Consider the following 24,446-nt stretch of genomic DNA (forward strand, 5'->3'; position numbering starts at 1 on the left):
AATGGAAAGCTGCTAGGAGACATGGCTTTCGCCACGAGGCCAGGATTCGATTCCCGGTAGCCGAACATACTTTTGCTTGCTGTGTCTTGGTTATTCTCACAGCATTTACGATATCTTTGTGTTGTGGTTTTTGGGGTCCAAGCATCAGGCGAGCAAACGTGAAGGAAAGCAGATATGTGTTTAAATGAGTGTCAGGGCAGTAATAAAGGTGGATGAGACGGTGGATCGGGTATTGGACTGCAGACGTGCCACATTGCGTAGCTCGATAGCTGAGTAAGTTAGAGCGTCGTGCTGTGAACACAAAGGCCACGTATTCGACCGCACCAAGTGCCGTTTCATTTTTCTCCCCTAAAAGACAATGCTTCCTCCAGCGTGACACTGCCAGGTAAATAACAAGCGATCTTCACAAGAAGTAAGATGTTTACACGTTGCGCGATACTGTCGCCAACGGCCATACCGCGCGTAGTGCAGCGGTTCTCGTATGTTCACCGGCGTTAAGATTCGTTGGCCGTGGTTAGTACTTGGATGCGTGCTCGGCTGGGAACTCGATGTGCTGTTCGCTTCTTTCATTTTGCATTTTTCCTTCGGTTTCGCTGTTGCTTAGCGATAATGATGCGGTCCCGCACGCTGGCGCCACTCTTACCTCTCGGTACACTAAGGGGCGAATCTGTGGCCACAATAAAATGAAAGATTCTGTCGTGTGTTTGTCGATTTTTGATCTCTCCCAGTCGTTTCTCGCACCTGCCCTCTACATATATGCCCATTTCCAAGCGTCAGCTTTCGCGTCAGCCGAGCAAAGTCGAGACAAGTCGACACATGGAGACACACGATGCTGAGAAACGAAACCCGCAGGACTAGCGCCATGGCAGCACGGACTGAGACGAGGGGCGAAGGAAAACTATTCGTACCGCGACAGTTCACAGTTTCGAAGATCGCGTTTCGTTACGTGGAATACCCGTAGAAGAAAAAGGTACGTTTTGTGCGGTGGCCGGGAATCGAACCCGGATCAACTGCTTGGGAAGCAACCATGCTGACCGTTACACCACCACCGCGTTGTGCTGCGTCCCACCCACGCCCTCATGTGTCGGCTACCCTCCTGCCACCAGAGGCCGAAGGCGATGGCGCTGTAGGCGCTCAACGCCAGGGCGGGAGGTTGAGCACATCTGAACGCAGTGCGTAGGTGCTGCTAGGGCGATGTAGTGAAGCTAGAAGCAGAACTGACAGCCGTTGAAAAACTGCCCTTTAATTTACAGCAGGGCGATAAAACAAATATCTAATGTGACGTACTTACTGATGATCCAGAGACGATGCAGCATATGTGTGCCAATCCAGAAGTAGAAAGCGCCTAAGTATCACAATATTAAGTTGGTTAGTTTGATGCTCGCCTGGAGCATATCATTAGCTTCCCCTGAGGGCGAAATGCACAGCGTAGCCGTTGCTAGGTAACGGCCTTTTGTGTCGTTTTTTGTTTTCTCTGCGTCAATGTGAATATTGATAACTACAGTTCTGCTCGTTCCACTCAAGACAGATGGCGACGGAAAACAATGGTTTTAAGGCACCATGTTTAAGCTGTGGTTCCCGAAAGGGAGGTTTGTGGTGCAACCTCACATCTGACAACTCGTTTTAAATACTCTAAAACCAACGTAATTCCTTCACACAAGGAAAGAAAACACGCTAATTTCGCCGTCAGGCTCTGGAGATATTCCTTGAAAGGACGGTAGTAGAGACTTTGCGCTCACACGTCAGATTGGCCGAGCGGTCTAAGGCGCCAGATTTAAGCTCTGGTTCCCTAAGGGGAGCGTGGGTTCGAACCCCACATCTGACAATGCATTTTAGATATTCCAAAACTACCAATTTCATACATGCGGGAAAACAAGTAAATTACGCGGGAACAGGTTCCACAGATACTACTAGAGACGGCAGTGACTATGGTGCTTGCCTTGCAAGTCTGATTGTCTGGCGGTCAGAAAGAATGGAAAGCTGCTAGGAGACATGGCTTTCGCCACGAGGCCAGGATTCGATTCCCGGTAGCCGAACATACTTTTGCTTGCTGTGTCTTGGTTATTCTCACAGCATTTACGATATCTTTGTGTTGTGGTTTTTGGGGTCCAAGCATCAGGCGAGCAAACGTGAAGGGAAAGCAGATATGTGTTTAAATGAGAGTCAGGGCAGTAATAAAGGTGGATGAGACGGTGGATCGGGTATTGGACTGCAGACGTGCCACATTGCGTAGCTCGATAGCTGAGTAAGTTAGAGCGTCGTGCTGTGAACACAAAGGCCACGTATTCGACCGCACCAAGTGCCGTTTTCATTTTTCTCCCCTAAAAGACAATGCTTCCTCCAGCGTGACACTGCCAGGTAAATAACAAGCGATCTTCACAAGAAGTAAGATGTTTACACGTTGCGCGATACTGTCGCCAACGGCCATACCGCGCGTAGTGCAGCGGTTCTCGTATGTTCACCGGGCGGTTAAGATTCGTTGGCCGTGGTTAGTACTTGGATGCGTGCTCGGCTGGGAACTCGATGTGCTGTTCGCTTCTTTCATTTTGCATTTTTCCTTCGGTTTCGCTGTTGCTTAGCGATAATGATGCGGTCCCGCACGCTGGCGCCACTCTTACCTCTCGGTACACTAAGGGGCGAATCTGTGGCCACAATAAAATGAAAGATTCTGTCGTGTGTTTGTCGATTTTTGATCTCTCCCAGTCGTTTCTCGCACCTGCCCTCTACATATATGCCCATTTCCAAGCGTCAGCTTTCGCGTCAGCCGAGCAAAGTCGAGACATGGAGACACACGATGCTGAGAAACGAAACCCGCAGACTAGCGCCATGGCAGCACGGACTGAGACGAGGGGCGAAGGAAAACTATTCGTACCGCGACAGTTCACAGTTTCGAAGGATCGCGTTTCGTTTACGTGGAATACCCCGTAGAAGAAAAAGGTACGTTTTGTGCGGTGGCCGGGAATCGAACCCGGATCAACTGCTTGGGAAGCAACCATGCTGACCGTTACACCACCACCGCGTTGTGCTGCGTCCCACCCACGCCCTCATGTGTCGGCTACCCTCCTGCCACCAGAGGCCGAAGGCGATGGCGCTGTAGGCGCTCAACGCCAGGGCGGAGGTGAGCACATCTGAACGCAGTGCGTAGGTGCTGCTAGGGCGATGTAGTGAAGCTAGAAGCAGAACTGACAGCCGTTGAAAAACTGCCCTTTAATTTACAGCAGGGCGATAAAACAAATATCTAATGTGACGTACTTACTGATGATCCAGAGACGATGCAGCATATGTGTGCCAATCCAGAAGTAGAAAGCGCCTAAGTATCACAATATTAAGTGGTTAGTTTGATGCTCGCCTGGAGCATATCATTAGCTTCCCCTGAGGGCGAAATGCACAGCGTAGCCGTTGCTAGGTAACGGCCTTTTGTGTCGTTTTTTGTTTTCTCTGCGTCAATGTGAATATTGATAACTACAGTTCTGCTCGTTCCACTCAAGACAGATGGCGACGGAAAACAATGGTTTAAGGCACCATGTTTAAGCTGTGGTTCCCGAAAGGGAGGTTTGTGGTGCAACCTCACATCTGACAACTCGTTTTAAATACTCTAAAACCAACGTAATTCCTTCACACAAGGAAAGAAAACACGCTAATTTCGCCGTCAGGCTCTGGAGATATTCCTTGAAAGGACGGTAGTAGAGACTTTGCGCTCACACGTCAGATTGGCCGAGCGGTCTAAGGCGCCAGATTTAAGCTCTGGTTCCCTAAGGGGAGCGTGGGTTCGAACCCCACATCTGACAATGCATTTTAGATATTCCAAAACTACCAATTTCATACATGCGGGAAAACAAGTAAATTACGCGGGAACAGGTTCCACAGATACTACTAGAGACGGCAGTGACTATGGTGCTTGCCTTGCAAGTCTGATTGTCTGGCGGTCAGAAAGAATGGAAAGCTGCTAGGAGACATGGCTTTCGCCACGAGGCCAGGATTCGATTCCCGGTAGCCGAACATACTTTTGCTTGCTGTGTCCTTGGTTATTCTCACAGCATTTACGATATCTTTGTGTTGTGGTTTTTGGGGTCCAAGCATCAGGCGAGCAAACGTGAAGGAAAGCAGATATGTGTTTTAAATGAGAGTCAGGGCAGTAATAAAGGTGGATGAGACGGTGGATCGGGTATTGGACTGCAGACGTGCCACATTGCGTAGCTCGATAGCTGAGTAAGTTAGAGCGTCGTGCTGTGAACACAAAGGCCACGTATTCGACCGCACCAAGTGCCGTTTCATTTTTTCTCCCCTAAAAGACAATGCTTCCTCCAGCGTGACACTGCCAGGTAAATAACAAGCGATCTTCACAAGAAGTAAGATGTTTACACGTTGCGCGATACTGTCGCCAACGGCCATACCGCGCGTAGTGCAGCGGTTCTCGTATGTTCACCGGCGTTAAGATTCGTTGGCCGTGGTTAGTACTTGGATGCGTGCTCGGCTGGGAACTCGATGTGCTGTTCGCTTCTTTCATTTTGCATTTTTCCTTCGGTTTCGCTGTTGCTTAGCGATAATGATGCGGTCCCGCACGCTGGCGCCACTCTTACCTCTCGGTACACTAAGGGGCGAATCTGTGGCCACAATAAAATGAAAGATTCTGTCGTGTGTTTGTCGATTTTTGATCTCTCCCAGTCGTTTCTCGCACCTGCCCTCTACATATATGCCCATTTCCAAGCGTCAGCTTTCGCGTCAGCCGAGCAAAGTCGAGACAAGTCGACACATGGAGACACACGATGCTGAGAAAACGAAACCCGCAGACTAGCGCCATGGCAGCACGGACTGAGACGAGGGGCGAAGGAAAACTATTCGTACCGCGACAGTTCACAGTTTCGAAGATCGCGTTTCGTTACGTGGAATACCCGTAGAAGAAAAAGGTACGTTTTGTGCGGTGGCCGGGAATCGAACCCGGATCAACTGCTTGGGAAGCAACCATGCTGACCGTTACACCACCACCGCGTTGTGCTGCGTCCCACCCACGCCCTCATGTGTCGGCTACCCTCCTGCCACCAGAGGCCGAAGGCGATGGCGCTGTAGGCGCTCAACGCCAGGGCGGAGGTGAGCACATCTGAACGCAGTGCGTAGGTGCTGCTAGGGCGATGTAGTGAAGCTAGAAGCAGAACTGACAGCCGTTGAAAAACTGCCCTTTAATTTACAGCAGGGCGATAAAACAAATATCTAATGTGACGTACTTACTGATGATCCAGAGACGATGCAGCATATGTGTGCCAATCCAGAAGTAGGAAAGCGCCTAAGTATCACAATATTAAGTTGGTTAGTTTGATGCTCGCCTGGAGCATATCATTAGCTTCCCCTGAGGGCGAAATGCACAGCGTAGCCGTTGCTAGGTAACGGCCTTTTGTGTCGTTTTTTGTTTTCTCTGCGTCAATGTGAATATTGATAACTACAGTTCTGCTCGTTCCACTCAAGACAGATGGCGACGGAAAACAATGGTTTAAGGCACCATGTTTAAGCTGTGGTTCCCGAAAGGGAGGTTTGTGGTGCAACCTCACATCTGACAACTCGTTTTAAATACTCTAAAACAACGTAATTCCTTCACACAAGGAAAGAAAACACGCTAATTTCGCCGTCAGGCTCTGGAGATATTCCTTGAAAGGACGGTAGTAGAGACTTTGCGCTCACACGTCAGATTGGCCGAGCGGTCTAAGGCGCCAGATTTAAGCTCTGGTTCCCTAAGGGGGAGCGTGGGTTCGAACCCCACATCTGACAATGCATTTTAGATATTCCAAAACTACCAATTTCATACATGCGGGGAAAACAAGTAAATTACGCGGGAACAGGTTTCCACAGATACTACTAGAGACGGCAGTGACTATGGTGCTTGCCTTGCAAGTCTGATTGTCTGGCGGTCAGAAAGAATGGAAAGCTGCTAGGAGACATGGCTTTCGCCACGAGGCCAGGATTCGATTCCCGGTAGCCGAACATACTTTTGCTTGCTGTGTCTTGGTTATTCTCACAGCATTTACGATATCTTTGTGTTGTGGTTTTTGGGGTCCAAGCATCAGGCGAGCAAACGTGAAGGAAAGCAGATATGTGTTTAAATGAGAGTCAGGGCAGTAATAAAGGTGGATGAGACGGTGGATCGGGTATTGGACTGCAGACGTGCCACATTGCGTAGCTCGATAGCTGAGTAAGTTAGAGCGTCGTGCTGTGAACACAAAGGCCACGTATTCGACCGCACCAAGTGCCGTTTCATTTTTCTCCCCTAAAAGACAATGCTTCCTCCAGCGTGACACTGCCAGGTAAATAACAAGCGATCTTCACAAGAAGTAAGATGTTTACACGTTGCGCGATACTGTCGCCAACGGCCATACCGCGCGTAGTGCAGCGGTTCTCGTATGTTCACCGGCGTTAAGATTCGTTGGCCGTGGTTAGTACTTGGATGCGTGCTCGGCTGGGAACTCGATGTGCTGTTCGCTTCTTTCATTTTGCATTTTTCCTTCGGTTTCGCTGTTGCTTAGCGATAATGATGCGGTCCCGCACGCTGGCGCCACTCTTACCTCTCGGTACACTAAGGGGCGAATCTGTGGCCACAATAAAATGAAAGATTCTGTCGTGTGTTTGTCGATTTTTGATCTCTCCCAGTCGTTTCTCGCACCTGCCCTCTACATATATGCCCATTTCCAAGCGTCAGCTTTCGCGTCAGCCGAGCAAAGTCGAGACAAGTCGACACATGGAGACACACGATGCTGAGAAACGAAACCCGCAGACTAGCGCCATGGCAGCACGGACTGAGACGAGGGGCGAAGGAAAACTATTCGTACCGCGACAGTTCACAGTTTCGAAGATCGCGTTTCGTTACGTGGAATACCCGTAGAAGAAAAAGGTACGTTTTGTGCGGTGGCCGGGAATCGAACCCGGATCAACTGCTTGGGAAGCAACCATGCTGACCGTTACACCACCACCGCGTTGTGCTGCGTCCCACCCACGCCCTCATGTGTCGGCTACCCTCCTGCCACCAGAGGCCGAAGGCGATGGCGCTGTAGGCGCTCAACGCCAGGGCGGAGGTGAGCACATCTGAACGCAGTGCGTAGGTGCTGCTAGGGCGATGTAGTGAAGCTAGAAGCAGAACTGACAGCCGTTGAAAAACTGCCCTTTAATTTACAGCAGGGCGATAAAACAAATATCTAATGTGACGTACTTACTGATGATCCAGAGACGATGCAGCATATGTGTGCCAATCCAGAAGTAGAAAGCGCCTAAGTATCACAATATTAAGTTGGTTAGTTTGATGCTCGCCTGGAGCATATCATTAGCTTCCCTGAGGGCGAAATGCACAGCGTAGCCGTTGCTAGGTAACGGCCTTTTGTGTCGTTTTTTGTTTTCTCTGCGTCAATGTGAATATTGATAACTACAGTTCTGCTCGTTCCACTCAAGACAGATGGCGACGGAAAACAATGGTTTAAGGCACCATGTTTAAGCTGTGGTTCCCGAAAGGGAGGTTTGTGGTGCAACCTCACATCTGACAACTCGTTTTAAATACTCTAAAACCAACGTAATTCCTTCACACAAGGAAAGAAAACACGCTAATTTCGCCGTCAGGCTCTGGAGATATTCCTTGAAAGGACGGTAGTAGAGACTTTGCGCTCACACGTCAGATTGGCCGAGCGGTCTAAGGCGCCAGATTTAAGCTCTGGTTCCCTAAGGGGAGCGTGGGTTCGAACCCCACATCTGACAATGCATTTTAGATATTCCAAAACTACCAATTTCATACATGCGGGAAAACAAGTAAATTACGCGGGAACAGGTTCCACAGATACTACTAGAGACGGCAGTGACTATGGTGCTTGCCTTGCAAGTCTGATTGTCTGGCGGTCAGAAAGAATGGAAAGCTGCTAGGAGACATGGCTTTCGCCACGAGGCCAGGATTCGATTCCCGGTAGCCGAACATACTTTTGCTTGCTGTGTCTTGGTTATTCTCACAGCATTTACGATATCTTTGTGTTGTGGTTTTTGGGGTCCAAGCATCAGGCGAGCAAACGTGAAGGAAAGCAGATATGTGTTTAAATGAGAGTCAGGGCAGTAATAAAGGTGGATGAGACGGTGGATCGGGTATTGGACTGCAGACGTGCCACATTGCGTAGCTCGATAGCTGAGTAAGTTAGAGCGTCGTGCTGTGAACACAAAGGCCACGTATTCGACCGCACCAAGTGCCGTTTCATTTTTCTCCCCTAAAAGACAATGCTTCCTCCAGCGTGACACTGCCAGGTAAATAACAAGCGATCTTCACAAGAAGTAAGATGTTTACACGTTGCGCGATACTGTCGCCAACGGCCATACCGCGCGTAGTGCAGCGGTTCTCGTATGTTCACCGGCGTTAAGATTCGTTGGCCGTGGTTAGTACTTGGATGCGTGCTCGGCTGGGAACTCGATGTGCTGTTCGCTTCTTTCATTTTGCATTTTTCCTTCGGTTTCGCTGTTGCTTAGCGATAATGATGCGGTCCCGCACGCTGGCGCCACTCTTACCTCTCGGTACACTAAGGGGCGAATCTGTGGCCACAATAAAATGAAAGATTCTGTCGTGTGTTTGTCGATTTTTGATCTCTCCCAGTCGTTTCTCGCACCTGCCCTCTACATATATGCCCATTTCCAAGCGTCAGCTTTCGCGTCAGCCGAGCAAAGTCGAGACATGGAGACACACGATGCTGAGAAACGAAACCCGCAGACTAGCGCCATGGCAGCACGGACTGAGACGAGGGGCGAAGGAAAACTATTCGTACCGCGACAGTTCACAGTTTCGAAGATCGCGTTTCGTTACGTGGAATACCCGTAGAAGAAAAAGGTACGTTTTGTGCGGTGGCCGGGAATCGAACCCGGATCAACTGCTTGGGAAGCAACCATGCTGACCGTTACACCACCACCGCGTTGTGCTGCGTCCCACCCACGCCCTCATGTGTCGGCTACCCTCCTGCCACCAGAGGCCGAAGGCGATGGCGCTGTAGGCGCTCAACGCCAGGGCGGAGGTGAGCACATCTGAACGCAGTGCGTAGGTGCTGCTAGGGCGATGTAGTGAAGCTAGAAGCAGAACTGACAGCCGTTGAAAAACTGCCCTTTAATTTACAGCAGGGCGATAAAACAAATATCTAATGTGACGTACTTACTGATGATCCAGAGACGATGCAGCATATGTGTGCCAATCCAGAAGTAGAAAGCGCCTAAGTATCACAATATTAAGTTGGTTAGTTTGATGCTCGCCTGGAGCATATCATTAGCTTCCCCTGAGGGCGAAATGCACAGCGTAGCCGTTGCTAGGTAACGGCCTTTTGTGTCGTTTTTTGTTTTCTCTGCGTCAATGTGAATATTGATAACTACAGTTCTGCTCGTTCCACTCAAGACAGATGGCGACGGAAAACAATGGTTTAAGGCACCATGTTTAAGCTGTGGTTCCCGAAAGGGAGGTTTGTGGTGCAACCTCACATCTGACAACTCGTTTTAAATACTCTAAAACCAACGTAATTCCTTCACACAAGGAAAGAAAACACGCTAATTTCGCCGTCAGGCTCTGGAGATATTCCTTGAAAGGACGGTAGTAGAGACTTTGTGCTCACACGTCAGATTGGCCGAGCGGTCTAAGGCGCCAGATTTAAGCTCTGGTTCCCTAAGGGGAGCGTGGGTTCGAACCCCACATCTGACAATGCATTTTAGATATTCCAAAACTACCAATTTCATACATGCGGGAAAACAAGTAAATTACGCGGGAACAGGTTCCACAGATACTACTAGAGACGGCAGTGACTATGGTGCTTGCCTTGCAAGTCTGATTGTCTGGCGGTCAGAAAGAATGGAAAGCTGCTAGGAGACATGGCTTTCGCCACGAGGCCAGGATTCGATTCCCGGTAGCCGAACATACTTTTGCTTGCTGTGTCTTGGTTATTCTCACAGCATTTACGATATCTTTGTGTTGTGGTTTTTGGGGTCCAAGCATCAGGCGAGCAAACGTGAAGGAAAGCAGATATGTGTTTAAATGAGTGTCAGGGCAGTAATAAAGGTGGATGAGACGGTGGATCGGGTATTGGACTGCAGACGTGCCACATTGCGTAGCTCGATAGCTGAGTAAGTTAGAGCGTCGTGCTGTGAACACAAAGGCCACGTATTCGACCGCACCAAGTGCCGTTTCATTTTTCTCCCCTAAAAGACAATGCTTCCTCCAGCGTGACACTGCCAGGTAAATAACAAGCGATCTTCACAAGAAGTAAGATGTTTACACGTTGCGCGATACTGTCGCCAACGGCCATACCGCGCGTAGTGCAGCGGTTCTCGTATGTTCACCGGCGTTAAGATTCGTTGGCCGTGGTTAGTACTTGGATGCGTGCTCGGCTGGGAACTCGATGTGCTGTTCGCTTCTTTCATTTTGCATTTTTCCTTCGGTTTCGCTGTTGCTTAGCGATAATGATGCGGTCCCGCACGCTGGCGCCACTCTTACCTCTCGGTACACTAAGGGGCGAATCTGTGGCCACAATAAAATGAAAGATTCTGTCGTGTGTTTGTCGATTTTTGATCTCTCCCAGTCGTTTCTCGCACCTGCCCTCTACATATATGCCCATTTCCAAGCGTCAGCTTTCGCGTCAGCCGAGCAAAGTCGAGACAAGTCGACACATGGAGACACACGATGCTGAGAAACGAAACCCGCAGACTAGCGCCATGGCAGCACGGACTGAGACGAGGGGCGAAGGAAAACTATTCGTACCGCGACAGTTCACAGTTTCGAAGATCGCGTTTCGTTACGTGGAATACCCGTAGAAGAAAAAGGTACGTTTTGTGCGGTGGCCGGGAATCGAACCCGGATCAACTGCTTGGGAAGCAACCATGCTGACCGTTACACCACCACCGCGTTGTGCTGCGTCCCACCCACGCCCTCATGTGTCGGCTACCCTCCTGCCACCAGAGGCCGAAGGCGATGGCGCTGTAGGCGCTCAACGCCAGGGCGGAGGTGAGCACATCTGAACGCAGTGCGTAGGTGCTGCTAGGGCGATGTAGTGAAGCTAGAAGCAGAACTGACAGCCGTTGAAAAACTGCCCTTTAATTTACAGCAGGGCGATAAAACAAATATCTAATGTGACGTACTTACTGATGATCCAGAGACGATGCAGCATATGTGTGCCAATCCAGAAGTAGAAAGCGCCTAAGTATCACAATATTAAGTTGGTTAGTTTGATGCTCGCCTGGAGCATATCATTAGCTTCCCCTGAGGGCGAAATGCACAGCGTAGCCGTTGCTAGGTAACGGCCTTTTGTGTCGTTTTTTGTTTTCTCTGCGTCAATGTGAATATTGATAACTACAGTTCTGCTCGTTCCACTCAAGACAGATGGCGACGGAAAACAATGGTTTAAGGCACCATGTTTAAGCTGTGGTTCCCGAAAGGGAGGTTTGTGGTGCAACCTCACATCTGACAACTCGTTTTAAATACTCTAAAACCAACGTAATTCCTTCACACAAGGAAAGAAAACACGCTAATTTCGCCGTCAGGCTCTGGAGATATTCCTTGAAAGGACGGTAGTAGAGACTTTGCGCTCACACGTCAGATTGGCCGAGCGGTCTAAGGCGCCAGATTTAAGCTCTGGTTCCCTAAGGGGAGCGTGGGTTCGAACCCCACATCTGACAATGCATTTTAGATATTCCAAAACTACCAATTTCATACATGCGGGAAAACAAGTAAATTACGCGGGAACAGGTTCCACAGATACTACTAGAGACGGCAGTGACTATGGTGCTTGCCTTGCAAGTCTGATTGTCTGGCGGTCAGAAAGAATGGAAAGCTGCTAGGAGACATGGCTTTCGCCACGAGGCCAGGATTCGATTCCCGGTAGCCGAACATACTTTTGCTTGCTGTGTCTTGGTTATTCTCACAGCATTTACGATATCTTTGTGTTGTGGTTTTTGGGGTCCAAGCATCAGGCGAGCAAACGTGAAGGAAAGCAGATATGTGTTTAAATGAGAGTCAGGGCAGTAATAAAGGTGGATGAGACGGTGGATCGGGTATTGGACTGCAGACGTGCCACATTGCGTAGCTCGATAGCTGAGTAAGTTAGAGCGTCGTGCTGTGAACACAAAGGCCACGTATTCGACCGCACCAAGTGCCGTTTCATTTTTCTCCCCTAAAAGACAATGCTTCCTCCAGCGTGACACTGCCAGGTAAATAACAAGCGATCTTCACAAGAAGTAAGATGTTTACACGTTGCGCGATACTGTCGCCAACGGCCATACCGCGCGTAGTGCAGCGGTTCTCGTATGTTCACCGGCGTTAAGATTCGTTGGCCGTGGTTAGTACTTGGATGCGTGCTCGGCTGGGAACTCGATGTGCTGTTCGCTTCTTTCATTTTGCATTTTTCCTTCGGTTTCGCTGTTGCTTAGCGATAATGATGCGGTCCCGCACGCTGGCGCCACTCTTACCTCTCGGTACACTAAGGGGCGAATCTGTGGCCACAATAAAATGAAAGATTCTGTCGTGTGTTTGTCGATTTTTGATCTCTCCCAGTCGTTTCTCGCACCTGCCCTCTACATATATGCCCATTTCCAAGCGTCAGCTTTCGCGTCAGCCGAGCAAAGTCGAGACATGGAGACACACGATGCTGAGAAACGAAACCCGCAGACTAGCGCCATGGCAGCACGGACTGAGACGAGGGGCGAAGGAAAACTATTCGTACCGCGACAGTTCACAGTTTCGAAGATCGCGTTTCGTTACGTGGAATACCCGTAGAAGAAAAAGGTACGTTTTGTGCGGTGGCCGGGAATCGAACCCGGATCAACTGCTTGGGAAGCAACCATGCTGACCGTTACACCACCACCGCGTTGTGCTGCGTCCCACCCACGCCCTCATGTGTCGGCTACCCTCCTGCCACCAGAGGCCGAAGGCGATGGCGCTGTAGGCGCTCAACGCCAGGGCGGAGGTGAGCACATCTGAACGCAGTGCGTAGGTGCTGCTAGGGCGATGTAGTGAAGCTAGAAGCAGAACTGACAGCCGTTGAAAAACTGCCCTTTAATTTACAGCAGGGCGATAAAACAAATATCTAATGTGACGTACTTACTGATGATCCAGAGACGATGCAGCATATGTGTGCCAATCCAGAAGTAGAAAGCGCCTAAGTATCACAATATTAAGTTGGTTAGTTTGATGCTCGCCTGGAGCATATCATTAGCTTCCCCTGAGGGCGAAATGCACAGCGTAGCCGTTGCTAGGTAACGGCCTTTTGTGTCGTTTTTTGTTTTCTCTGCGTCAATGTGAATATTGATAACTACAGTTCTGCTCGTTCCACTCAAGACAGATGGCGACGGAAAACAATGGTTTAAGGCACCATGTTTAAGCTGTGGTTCCCGAAAGGGAGGTTTGTGGTGCAACCTCACATCTGACAACTCGTTTTAAATACTCTAAAACCAACGTAATTCCTTCACACAAGGAAAGAAAACACGCTAATTTCGCCGTCAGGCTCTGGAGATATTCCTTGAAAGGACGGTAGTAGAGACTTTGTGCTCACACGTCAGATTGGCCGAGCGGTCTAAGGCGCCAGATTTAAGCTCTGGTTCCCTAAGGGGAGCGTGGGTTCGAACCCCACATCTGACAATGCATTTTAGATATTCCAAAACTACCAATTTCATACATGCGGGAAAACAAGTAAATTACGCGGGAACAGGTTCCACAGATACTACTAGAGACGGCAGTGACTATGGTGCTTGCCTTGCAAGTCTGATTGTCTGGCGGTCAGAAAGAATGGAAAGCTGCTAGGAGACATGGCTTTCGCCACGAGGCCAGGATTCGATTCCCGGTAGCCGAACATACTTTTGCTTGCTGTGTCTTGGTTATTCTCACAGCATTTACGATATCTTTGTGTTGTGGTTTTTGGGGTCCAAGCATCAGGCGAGCAAACGTGAAGGAAAGCAGATATGTGTTTAAATGAGTGTCAGGGCAGTAATAAAGGTGGATGAGACGGTGGATCGGGTATTGGACTGCAGACGTGCCACATTGCGTAGCTCGATAGCTGAGTAAGTTAGAGCGTCGTGCTGTGAACACAAAGGCCACGTATTCGACCGCACCAAGTGCCGTTTCATTTTTCTCCCCTAAAAGACAATGCTTCCTCCAGCGTGACACTGCCAGGTAAATAACAAGCGATCTTCACAAGAAGTAAGATGTTTACACGTTGCGCGATACTGTCGCCAACGGCCATACCGCGCGTAGTGCAGCGGTTCTCGTATGTTCACCGGCGTTAAGATTCGTTGGCCGTGGTTAGTACTTGGATGCGTGCTCGGCTGGGAACTCGATGTGCTGTTCGCTTCTTTCATTTTGCATTTTTCCTTCGGTTTCGCTGTTGCTTAGCGATAATGATGCGGTCCCGCACGCTGGCGCCACTCTTACCTCTCGGTACACTAAGGGGCGAATCTGTGGCCACAATAAAATGAAAGATTCTGTCGTGTGTTTGTCGATTTTTGATCTCTCCCAGTCGTTTCTCGCACCTGCCCTCTACATATATGCCCATTTCCAAGCGTCAGCTTTCGCGTCAGCCGAGCAAAGTCGAGACAAGTCGACACATGGAGACACACGATGCTGAGAAACGAAACCCGCAGACTAGCGCCATGGCAGCACGGACTGAGACGAGGGGCGAAGGAAAACTATTCGTACCGCGACAGTTCACAGTTTCGAAGATCGCGTTTCGTTACGTGGAATACCCGTAGAAGAAAAAGGTACGTTTTGTGCGGTGGCCGGGAATCGAACCCGGATCAACTGCTTGGGAAGCAACCATGCTGACCGTTACACCACCACCGCGTTGTGCTGCGTCCCACCCACGCCCTCATGTGTCGGCTACCCTCCTGCCACCAGAGGCCGAAGGCGATGGCGCTGTAGGCGCTCAACGCCAGGGCGGAGGTGAGCACATCTGAACGCAGTGCGTAGGTGCTGCTAGGGCGATGTAGTGAAGCTAGAAGCAGAACTGACAGCCGTTGAAAAACTGCCCTTTAATTTACAGCAGGGCGATAAAACAAATATCTAATGTGACGTACTTACTGATGATCCAGAGACGATGCAGCATATGTGTGCCAATCCAGAAGTAGAAAGCGCCTAAGTATCACAATATTAAGTTGGTTAGTTTGATGCTCGCCTGGAGCATATCATTAGCTTCCCCTGAGGGCGAAATGCACAGCGTAGCCGTTGCTAGGTAACGGCCTTTTGTGTCGTTTTTTGTTTTCTCTGCGTCAATGTGAATATTGATAACTACAGTTCTGCTCGTTCCACTCAAGACAGATGGCGACGGAAAACAATGGTTTAAGGCACCATGTTTAAGCTGTGGTTCCCGAAAGGGAGGTTTGTGGTGCAACCTCACATCTGACAACTCGTTTTAAATACTCTAAAACCAACGTAATTCCTTCACACAAGGAAAGAAAACACGCTAATTTCGCCGTCAGGCTCTGGAGATATTCCTTGAAAGGACGGTAGTAGAGACTTTGCGCTCACACGTCAGATTGGCCGAGCGGTCTAAGGCGCCAGATTTAAGCTCTGGTTCCCTAAGGGGAGCGTGGGTTCGAACCCCACATCTGACAATGCATTTTAGATATTCCAAAACTACCAATTTCATACATGCGGGAAAACAAGTAAATTACGCGGGAACAGGTTCCACAGATACTACTAGAGACGGCAGTGACTATGGTGCTTGCCTTGCAAGTCTGATTGTCTGGCGGTCAGAAAGAATGGAAAGCTGCTAGGAGACATGGCTTTCGCCACGAGGCCAGGATTCGATTCCCGGTAGCCGAACATACTTTTGCTTGCTGTGTCTTGGTTATTCTCACAGCATTTACGATATCTTTGTGTTGTGGTTTTTGGGGTCCAAGCATCAGGCGAGCAAACGTGAAGGAAAGCAAATATGTGTTTAAATGAGTGTCAGGGCAGTAATAAAGGTGGATGAGACGGTGGATCGGGTATTGGACTGCAGACGTGCCACATTGCGTAGCTCGATAGCTGAGTAAGTTAGAGCGTCGTGCTGTGAACACAAAGGCCACGTATTCGACCGCACCAAGTGCCGTTTCATTTTTCTCCCCTAAAAGACAATGCTTCCTCCAGCGTGACACTGCCAGGTAAATAACAAGCGATCTTCACAAGAAGTAAGATGTTTACACGTTGCGCGATACTGTCGCCAACGGCCATACCGCGCGTAGTGCAGCGGTTCTCGTATGTTCACCGGCGTTAAGATTCGTTGGCCGTGGTTAGTACTTGGATGCGTGCTCGGCTGGGAACTCGATGTGCTGTTCGCTTCTTTCATTTTGCATTTTTCCTTCGGTTTCGCTGTTGCTTAGCGATAATGATGCGGTCCCGCACGCTGGCGCCACTCTTACCTCTCGGTACACTAAGGGGCGAATCTGTGGCCACAATAAAATGAAAGATTCTGTCGTGTGTTTGTCGATTTTTGATCTCTCCCAGTCGTTTCTCGCACCTGCCCTCTACATATATGCCCATTTCCAAGCGTCAGCTTTCGCGTCAGCCGAGCAAAGTCGAGACAAGTCGACACATGGAGACACACGATGCTGAGAAACGAAACCCGCAGACTAGCGCCATGGCAGCACGGACTGAGACGAGGGGCGAAGGAAAACTATTCGTACCGCGACAGTTCACAGTTTCGAAGATCGCGTTTCGTTACGTGGAATACCCGTAGAAGAAAAAGGTACGTTTTGTGCGGTGGCCGGGAATCGAACCCGGATCAACTGCTTGGGAAGCAACCATGCTGACCGTTACACCACCACCGCGTTGTGCTGCGTCCCACCCACGCCCTCATGTGTCGGCTACCCTCCTGCCACCAGAGGCCGAAGGCGATGGCGCTGTAGGCGCTCAACGCCAGGGCGGAGGTGAGCACATCTGAACGCAGTGCGTAGGTGCTGCTAGGGCGATGTAGTGAAGCTAGAAGCAGAACTGACAGCCGTTGAAAAACTGCCCTTTAATTTACAGCAGGGCGATAAAACAAATATCTAATGTGACGTACTTACTGATGATCCAGAGACGATGCAGCATATGTGTGCCAATCCAGAAGTAGAAAGCGCCTAAGTATCACAATATTAAGTTGGTTAGTTTGATGCTCGCCTGGAGCATATCATTAGCTTCCCCTGAGGGCGAAATGCACAGCGTAGCCGTTGCTAGGTAACGGCCTTTTGTGTCGTTTTTTGTTTTCTCTGCGTCAATGTGAATATTGATAACTACAGTTCTGCTCGTTCCACTCAAGACAGATGGCGACGGAAAACAATGGTTTAAGGCACCATGTTTAAGCTGTGGTTCCCGAAAGGGAGGTTTGTGGTGCAACCTCACATCTGACAACTCGTTTTAAATACTCTAAAACCAACGTAATTCCTTCACACAAGGAAAGAAAACACGCTAATTTCGCCGTCAGGCTCTGGAGATATTCCTTGAAAGGACGGTAGTAGAGACTTTGCGCTCACACGTCAGATTGGCCGAGCGGTCTAAGGCGCCAGATTTAAGCTCTGGTTCCCTAAGGGGAGCGTGGGTTCGAACCCCACATCTGACAATGCATTTTAGATATTCCAAAACTACCAATTTCATACATGCGGGAAAACAAGTAAATTACGCGGGAACAGGTTCCACAGATACTACTAGAGACGGCAGTGACTATGGTGCTTGCCTTGCAAGTCTGATTGTCTGGCGGTCAGAAAGAATGGAAAGCTGCTAGGAGACATGGCTTTCGCCACGAGGCCAGGATTCGATTCCCGGTAGCCGAACATACTTTTGCTTGCTGTGTCTTGGTTATTCTCACAGCATTTACGATATCTTTGTGTTGTGGTTTTTGGGGTCCAAGCATCAGGCGAGCAAACGTGAAGGAAAGCAAATATGTGTTTAAATGAGTGTCAGGGCAGTAATAAAGGTGGATGAGACGGTGGATCGGGTATTGGACTGCAGACGTGCCACATTGCGTAGCTCGATAGCTGAGTAAGTTAGAGCGTCGTGCTGTGAACACAAAGGCCACGTATTCGACCGCACCAAGTGCCGTTTCATTTTTCTCCCCTAAAAGACAATGCTTCCTCCAGCGTGACACTGCCAGGTAAATAACAAGCGATCTTCACAAGAAGTAAGATGTTTACACGTTGCGCGATACTGTCGCCAACGGCCATACCGCGCGTAGTGCAGCGGTTCTCGTATGTTCACCGGCGTTAAGATTCGTTGGCCGTGGTTAGTACTTGGATGCGTGCTCGGCTGGGAACTCGATGTGCTGTTCGCTTCTTTCATTTTGCATTTTTCCTTCGGTTTCGCTGTTGCTTAGCGATAATGATGCGGTCCCGCACGCTGGCGCCACTCTTACCTCTCGGTACACTAAGGGGCGAATCTGTGGCCACAATAAAATGAAAGATTCTGTCGTGTGTTTGTCGATTTTTGATCTCTCCCAGTCGTTTCTCGCACCTGCCCTCTACATATATGCCCATTTCCAAGCGTCAGCTTTCGCGTCAGCCGAGCAAAGTCGAGACAAGTCGACACATGGAGACACACGATGCTGAGAAACGAAACCCGCAGACTAGCGCCATGGCAGCACGGACTGAGACGAGGGGCGAAGGAAAACTATTCGTACCGCGACAGTTCACAGTTTCGAAGATCGCGTTTCGTTACGTGGAATACCCGTAGAAGAAAAAGGTACGTTTTGTGCGGTGGCCGGGAATCGAACCCGGATCAACTGCTTGGGAAGCAACCATGCTGACCGTTACACCACCACCGCGTTGTGCTGCGTCCCACCCACGCCCTCATGTGTCGGCTACCCTCCTGCCACCAGAGGCCGAAGGCGATGGCGCTGTAGGCGCTCAACGCCAGGGCGGAGGTGAGCACATCTGAACGCAGTGCGTAGGTGCTGCTAGGGCGATGTAGTGAAGCTAGAAGCAGAACTGACAGCCGTTGAAAAACTGCCCTTTAATTTACAGCAGGGCGATAAAACAAATATCTAATGTGACGTACTTACTGATGATCCAGAGACGATGCAGCATATGTGTGCCAATCCAGAAGTAGAAAGCGCCTAAGTATCACAATATTAAGTTGGTTAGTTTGATGCTCGCCTGGAGCATATCATTAGCTTCCCCTGAGGGCGAAATGCACAGCGTAGCCGTTGCTAGGTAACGGCCTTTTGTGTCGTTTTTTGTTTTCTCTGCGTCAATGTGAATATTGATAACTACAGTTCTGCTCGTTCCACTCAAGACAGATGGCGACGGAAAACAATGGTTTAAGGCACCATGTTTAAGCTGTGGTTCCCGAAAGGGAGGTTTGTGGTGCAACCTCACATCTGACAACTCGTTTTAAATACTCTAAAACCAACGTAATTCCTTCACACAAGGAAAGAAAACACGCTAATTTCGCCGTCAGGCTCTGGAGATATTCCTTGAAAGGACGGTAGTAGAGACTTTGCGCTCACACGTCAGATTGGCCGAGCGGTCTAAGGCGCCAGATTTAAGCTCTGGTTCCCTAAGGGGAGCGTGGGTTCGAACCCCACATCTGACAATGCATTTTAGATATTCCAAAACTACCAATTTCATACATGCGGGAAAACAAGTAAATTACGCGGGAACAGGTTCCACAGATACTACTAGAGACGGCAGTGACTATGGTGCTTGCCTTGCAAGTCTGATTGTCTGGCGGTCAGAAAGAATGGAAAGCTGCTAGGAGACATGGCTTTCGCCACGAGGCCAGGATTCGATTCCCGGTAGCCGAACATACTTTTGCTTGCTGTGTCTTGGTTATTCTCACAGCATTTACGATATCTTTGTGTTGTGGTTTTTGGGGTCCAAGCATCAGGCGAGCAAACGTGAAGGAAAGCAGATATGTGTTTAAATGAGTGTCAGGGCAGTAATAAAGGTGGATGAGACGGTGGATCGGGTATTGGACTGCAGACGTGCCACATTGCGTAGCTCGATAGCTGAGTAAGTTAGAGCGTCGTGCTGTGAACACAAAGGCCACGTATTCGACCGCACCAAGTGCCGTTTCATTTTTCTCCCCTAAAAGACAATGCTTCCTCCAGCGTGACACTGCCAGGTAAATAACAAGCGATCTTCACAAGAAGTAAGATGTTTACACGTTGCGCGATACTGTCGCCAACGGCCATACCGCGCGTAGTGCAGCGGTTCTCGTATGTTCACCGGCGTTAAGATTCGTTGGCCGTGGTTAGTACTTGGATGCGTGCTCGGCTGGGAACTCGATGTGCTGTTCGCTTCTTTCATTTTGCATTTTTCCTTCGGTTTCGCTGTTGCTTAGCGATAATGATGCGGTCCCGCACGCTGGCGCCACTCTTACCTCTCGGTACACTAAGGGGCGAATCTGTGGCCACAATAAAATGAAAGATTCTGTCGTGTGTTTGTCGATTTTTGATCTCTCCCAGTCGTTTCTCGCACCTGCCCTCTACATATATGCCCATTTCCAAGCGTCAGCTTTCGCGTCAGCCGAGCAAAGTCGAGACATGGAGACACACGATGCTGAGAAACGAAACCCGCAGACTAGCGCCATGGCAGCACGGACTGAGACGAGGGGCGAAGGAAAACTATTCGTACCGCGACAGTTCACAGTTTCGAAGATCGCGTTTCGTTACGTGGAATACCCGTAGAAGAAAAAGGTACGTTTTGTGCGGTGGCCGGGAATCGAACCCGGATCAACTGCTTGGGAAGCAACCATGCTGACCGTTACACCACCACCGCGTTGTGCTGCGTCCCACCCACGCCCTCATGTGTCGGCTACCCTCCTGCCACCAGAGGCCGAAGGCGATGGCGCTGTAGGCGCTCAACGCCAGGGCGGAGGTGAGCACATCTGAACGCAGTGCGTAGGTGCTGCTAGGGCGATGTAGTGAAGCTAGAAGCAGAACTGACAGCCGTTGAAAAACTGCCCTTTAATTTACAGCAGGGCGATAAAACAAATATCTAATGTGACGTACTTACTGATGATCCAGAGACGATGCAGCATATGTGTGCCAATCCAGAAGTAGAAAGCGCCTAAGTATCACAATATTAAGTTGGTTAGTTTGATGCTCGCCTGGAGCATATCATTAGCTTCCCCTGAGGGCGAAATGCACAGCGTAGCCGTTGCTAGGTAACGGCCTTTTGTGTCGTTTTTTGTTTTCTCTGCGTCAATGTGAATATTGATAACTACAGTTCTGCTCGTTCCACTCAAGACAGATGGCGACGGAAAACAATGGTTTAAGGCACCATGTTTAAGCTGTGGTTCCCGAAAGGGAGGTTTGTGGTGCAACCTCACATCTGACAACTCGTTTTAAATACTCTAAAACCAACGTAATTCCTTCACACAAGGAAAGAAAACACGCTAATTTCGCCGTCAGGCTCTGGAGATATTCCTTGAAAGGACGGTAGTAGAGACTTTGCGCTCACACGTCAGATTGGCCGAGCGGTCTAAGGCGCCAGATTTAAGCTCTGGTTCCCTAAGGGGAGCGTGGGTTCGAACCCCACATCTGACAATGCATTTTAGATATTCCAAAACTACCAATTTCATACATGCGGGAAAACAAGTAAATTACGCGGGAACAGGTTCCACAGATACTACTAGAGACGGCAGTGACTATGGTGCTTGCCTTGCAAGTCTGATTGTCTGGCGGTCAGAAAGAATGGAAAGCTGCTAGGAGACATGGCTTTCGCCACGAGGCCAGGATTCGATTCCCGGTAGCCGAACATACTTTTGCTTGCTGTGTCTTGGTTATTCTCACAGCATTTACGATATCTTTGTGTTGTGGTTTTTGGGGTCCAAGCATCAGGCGAGCAAACGTGAAGGAAAGCAGATATGTGTTTAAATGAGAGTCAGGGCAGTAATAAAGGTGGATGAGACGGTGGATCGGGTATTGGACTGCAGACGTGCCACATTGCGTAGCTCGATAGCTGAGTAAGTTAGAGCGTCGTGCTGTGAACACAAAGGCCACGTATTCGACCGCACCAAGTGCCGTTTCATTTTTCTCCCCTAAAAGACAATGCTTCCTCCAGCGTGACACTGCCAGGTAAATAACAAGCGATCTTCACAAGAAGTAAGATGTTTACACGTTGCGCGATACTGTCGCCAACGGCCATACCGCGCGTAGTGCAGCGGTTCTCGTATGTTCACCGGCGTTAAGATTCGTTGGCCGTGGTTAGTACTTGGATGCGTGCTCGGCTGGGAACTCGATGTGCTGTTCGCTTCTTTCATTTTGCATTTTTCCTTCGGTTTCGCTGTTGCTTAGCGATAATGATGCGGTCCCGCACGCTGGCGCCACTCTTACCTCTCGGTACACTAAGGGGCGAATCTGTGGCCACAATAAAATGAAAGATTCTGTCGTGTGTTTGTCGATTTTTGATCTCTCCCAGTCGTTTCTCGCACCTGCCCTCTACATATATGCCCATTTCCAAGCGTCAGCTTTCGCGTCAGCCGAGCAAAGTCGAGACATGGAGACACACGATGCTGAGAAACGAAACCCGCAGACTAGCGCCATGGCAGCACGGACTGAGACGAGGGGCGAAGGAAAACTATTCGTACCGCGACAGTTCACAGTTTCGAAGATCGCGTTTCGTTACGTGGAATACCCGTAGAAGAAAAAGGTACGTTTTGTGCGGTGGCCGGGAATCGAACCCGGATCAACTGCTTGGGAAGCAACCATGCTGACCGTTACACCACCACCGCGTTGTGCTGCGTCCCACCCACGCCCTCATGTGTCGGCTACCCTCCTGCCACCAGAGGCCGAAGGCGATGGCGCTGTAGGCGCTCAACGCCAGGGCGGAGGTGAGCACATCTGAACGCAGTGCGTAGGTGCTGCTAGGGCGATGTAGTGAAGCTAGAAGCAGAACTGACAGCCGTTGAAAAACTGCCCTTTAATTTACAGCAGGGCGATAAAACAAATATCTAATGTGACGTACTTACTGATGATCCAGAGACGATGCAGCATATGTGTGCCAATCCAGAAGTAGAAAGCGCCTAAGTATCACAATATTAAGTTGGTTAGTTTGATGCTCGCCTGGAGCATATCATTAGCTTCCCCTGAGGGCGAAATGCACAGCGTAGCCGTTGCTAGGTAACGGCCTTTTGTGTCGTTTTTTGTTTTCTCTGCGTCAATGTGAATATTGATAACTACAGTTCTGCTCGTTCCACTCAAGACAGATGGCGACGGAAAACAATGGTTTAAGGCACCATGTTTAAGCTGTGGTTCCCGAAAGGGAGGTTTGTGGTGCAACCTCACATCTGACAACTCGTTTTAAATACTCTAAAACCAACGTAATTCCTTCACACAAGGAAAGAAAACACGCTAATTTCGCCGTCAGGCTCTGGAGATATTCCTTGAAAGGACGGTAGTAGAGACTTTGCGCTCACACGTCAGATTGGCCGAGCGGTCTAAGGCGCCAGATTTAAGCTCTGGTTCCCTAAGGGGAGCGTGGGTTCGAACCCCACATCTGACAATGCATTTTAGATATTCCAAAACTACCAATTTCATACATGCGGGAAAACAAGTAAATTACGCGGGAACAGGTTCCACAGATACTACTAGAGACGGCAGTGACTATGGTGCTTGCCTTGCAAGTCTGATTGTCTGGCGGTCAGAAAGAATGGAAAGCTGCTAGGAGACATGGCTTTCGCCACGAGGCCAGGATTCGATTCCCGGTAGCCGAACATACTTTTGCTTGCTGTGTCTTGGTTATTCTCACAGCATTTACGATATCTTTGTGTTGTGGTTTTTGGGGTCCAAGCATCAGGCGAGCAAACGTGAAGGAAAGCAGATATGTGTTTAAATGAGAGTCAGGGCAGTAATAAAGGTGGATGAGACGGTGGATCGGGTATTGGACTGCAGACGTGCCACATTGCGTAGCTCGATAGCTGAGTAAGTTAGAGCGTCGTGCTGTGAACACAAAGGCCACGTATTCGACCGCACCAAGTGCCGTTTCATTTTTCTCCCCTAAAAGACAATGCTTCCTCCAGCGTGACACTGCCAGGTAAATAACAAGCGATCTTCACAAGAAGTAAGATGTTTACACGTTGCGCGATACTGTCGCCAACGGCCATACCGCGCGTAGTGCAGCGGTTCTCGTATGTTCACCGGCGTTAAGATTCGTTGGCCGTGGTTAGTACTTGGATGCGTGCTCGGCTGGGAACTCGATGTGCTGTTCGCTTCTTTCATTTTGCATTTTTCCTTCGGTTTCGCTGTTGCTTAGCGATAATGATGCGGTCCCGCACGCTGGCGCCACTCTTACCTCTCGGTACACTAAGGGGCGAATCTGTGGCCACAATAAAATGAAAGATTCTGTCGTGTGTTTGTCGATTTTTGATCTCTCCCAGTCGTTTCTCGCACCTGCCCTCTACATATATGCCCATTTCCAAGCGTCAGCTTTCGCGTCAGCCGAGCAAAGTCGAGACAAGTCGACACATGGAGACACACGATGCTGAGAAACGAAACCCGCAGACTAGCGCCATGGCAGCACGGACT

The 24,446-nt window shown here is 49.6% G+C and overlaps 24 non-coding genes across 24 annotated transcripts; 12 read left to right on the top strand and 12 right to left on the bottom strand.

Annotated features, from left to right (window-relative positions):
* Positions 1–980: 980 nt before the first annotated feature.
* On the bottom strand, positions 981–1,052 carry Trnag-ccc (transfer RNA glycine (anticodon CCC)). Its single transcript has one exon. It is a non-coding gene; the product is annotated as a tRNA-Gly (tRNA).
* A 689-nt stretch (positions 1,053–1,741) lies between these two features.
* Trnal-uaa (transfer RNA leucine (anticodon UAA)) lies at positions 1,742–1,825 on the top strand. The gene has a single exon. It is a non-coding gene; the product is annotated as a tRNA-Leu (tRNA).
* A 1,122-nt stretch (positions 1,826–2,947) lies between these two features.
* Positions 2,948–3,019, bottom strand: Trnag-ccc (transfer RNA glycine (anticodon CCC)). Its single transcript has one exon. It is a non-coding gene; the product is annotated as a tRNA-Gly (tRNA).
* A 685-nt stretch (positions 3,020–3,704) lies between these two features.
* On the top strand, positions 3,705–3,788 carry Trnal-uaa (transfer RNA leucine (anticodon UAA)). Its single transcript has one exon. It is a non-coding gene; the product is annotated as a tRNA-Leu (tRNA).
* A 1,129-nt stretch (positions 3,789–4,917) lies between these two features.
* On the bottom strand, positions 4,918–4,989 carry Trnag-ccc (transfer RNA glycine (anticodon CCC)). The gene has a single exon. It is a non-coding gene; the product is annotated as a tRNA-Gly (tRNA).
* Positions 4,990–5,675: 686 nt separating this feature from the next.
* On the top strand, positions 5,676–5,760 carry Trnal-uaa (transfer RNA leucine (anticodon UAA)). The gene has a single exon. It is a non-coding gene; the product is annotated as a tRNA-Leu (tRNA).
* A 1,127-nt stretch (positions 5,761–6,887) lies between these two features.
* On the bottom strand, positions 6,888–6,959 carry Trnag-ccc (transfer RNA glycine (anticodon CCC)). Its single transcript has one exon. It is a non-coding gene; the product is annotated as a tRNA-Gly (tRNA).
* A 685-nt stretch (positions 6,960–7,644) lies between these two features.
* Positions 7,645–7,728, top strand: Trnal-uaa (transfer RNA leucine (anticodon UAA)). Its single transcript has one exon. It is a non-coding gene; the product is annotated as a tRNA-Leu (tRNA).
* Positions 7,729–8,843: 1,115 nt separating this feature from the next.
* On the bottom strand, positions 8,844–8,915 carry Trnag-ccc (transfer RNA glycine (anticodon CCC)). The gene has a single exon. It is a non-coding gene; the product is annotated as a tRNA-Gly (tRNA).
* A 686-nt stretch (positions 8,916–9,601) lies between these two features.
* Positions 9,602–9,685, top strand: Trnal-uaa (transfer RNA leucine (anticodon UAA)). Its single transcript has one exon. It is a non-coding gene; the product is annotated as a tRNA-Leu (tRNA).
* Positions 9,686–10,810: 1,125 nt separating this feature from the next.
* Trnag-ccc (transfer RNA glycine (anticodon CCC)) lies at positions 10,811–10,882 on the bottom strand. The gene has a single exon. It is a non-coding gene; the product is annotated as a tRNA-Gly (tRNA).
* A 686-nt stretch (positions 10,883–11,568) lies between these two features.
* Trnal-uaa (transfer RNA leucine (anticodon UAA)) lies at positions 11,569–11,652 on the top strand. Its single transcript has one exon. It is a non-coding gene; the product is annotated as a tRNA-Leu (tRNA).
* A 1,115-nt stretch (positions 11,653–12,767) lies between these two features.
* On the bottom strand, positions 12,768–12,839 carry Trnag-ccc (transfer RNA glycine (anticodon CCC)). Its single transcript has one exon. It is a non-coding gene; the product is annotated as a tRNA-Gly (tRNA).
* Positions 12,840–13,525: 686 nt separating this feature from the next.
* On the top strand, positions 13,526–13,609 carry Trnal-uaa (transfer RNA leucine (anticodon UAA)). The gene has a single exon. It is a non-coding gene; the product is annotated as a tRNA-Leu (tRNA).
* A 1,125-nt stretch (positions 13,610–14,734) lies between these two features.
* On the bottom strand, positions 14,735–14,806 carry Trnag-ccc (transfer RNA glycine (anticodon CCC)). The gene has a single exon. It is a non-coding gene; the product is annotated as a tRNA-Gly (tRNA).
* Positions 14,807–15,492: 686 nt separating this feature from the next.
* Positions 15,493–15,576, top strand: Trnal-uaa (transfer RNA leucine (anticodon UAA)). The gene has a single exon. It is a non-coding gene; the product is annotated as a tRNA-Leu (tRNA).
* Positions 15,577–16,701: 1,125 nt separating this feature from the next.
* Trnag-ccc (transfer RNA glycine (anticodon CCC)) lies at positions 16,702–16,773 on the bottom strand. The gene has a single exon. It is a non-coding gene; the product is annotated as a tRNA-Gly (tRNA).
* Positions 16,774–17,459: 686 nt separating this feature from the next.
* Positions 17,460–17,543, top strand: Trnal-uaa (transfer RNA leucine (anticodon UAA)). Its single transcript has one exon. It is a non-coding gene; the product is annotated as a tRNA-Leu (tRNA).
* Positions 17,544–18,668: 1,125 nt separating this feature from the next.
* On the bottom strand, positions 18,669–18,740 carry Trnag-ccc (transfer RNA glycine (anticodon CCC)). The gene has a single exon. It is a non-coding gene; the product is annotated as a tRNA-Gly (tRNA).
* A 686-nt stretch (positions 18,741–19,426) lies between these two features.
* Positions 19,427–19,510, top strand: Trnal-uaa (transfer RNA leucine (anticodon UAA)). Its single transcript has one exon. It is a non-coding gene; the product is annotated as a tRNA-Leu (tRNA).
* Positions 19,511–20,625: 1,115 nt separating this feature from the next.
* On the bottom strand, positions 20,626–20,697 carry Trnag-ccc (transfer RNA glycine (anticodon CCC)). The gene has a single exon. It is a non-coding gene; the product is annotated as a tRNA-Gly (tRNA).
* Positions 20,698–21,383: 686 nt separating this feature from the next.
* On the top strand, positions 21,384–21,467 carry Trnal-uaa (transfer RNA leucine (anticodon UAA)). Its single transcript has one exon. It is a non-coding gene; the product is annotated as a tRNA-Leu (tRNA).
* A 1,115-nt stretch (positions 21,468–22,582) lies between these two features.
* Positions 22,583–22,654, bottom strand: Trnag-ccc (transfer RNA glycine (anticodon CCC)). Its single transcript has one exon. It is a non-coding gene; the product is annotated as a tRNA-Gly (tRNA).
* Positions 22,655–23,340: 686 nt separating this feature from the next.
* On the top strand, positions 23,341–23,424 carry Trnal-uaa (transfer RNA leucine (anticodon UAA)). Its single transcript has one exon. It is a non-coding gene; the product is annotated as a tRNA-Leu (tRNA).
* The last annotated feature ends 1,022 nt before the right edge of the window (positions 23,425–24,446 follow it).

This window comes from Schistocerca serialis, unplaced genomic scaffold, assembly GCF_023864345.2.
Source record: "Schistocerca serialis cubense isolate TAMUIC-IGC-003099 unplaced genomic scaffold, iqSchSeri2.2 HiC_scaffold_971, whole genome shotgun sequence".
NCBI classification, from domain to species: Eukaryota; Metazoa; Arthropoda; class Insecta; order Orthoptera; family Acrididae; genus Schistocerca; species Schistocerca serialis.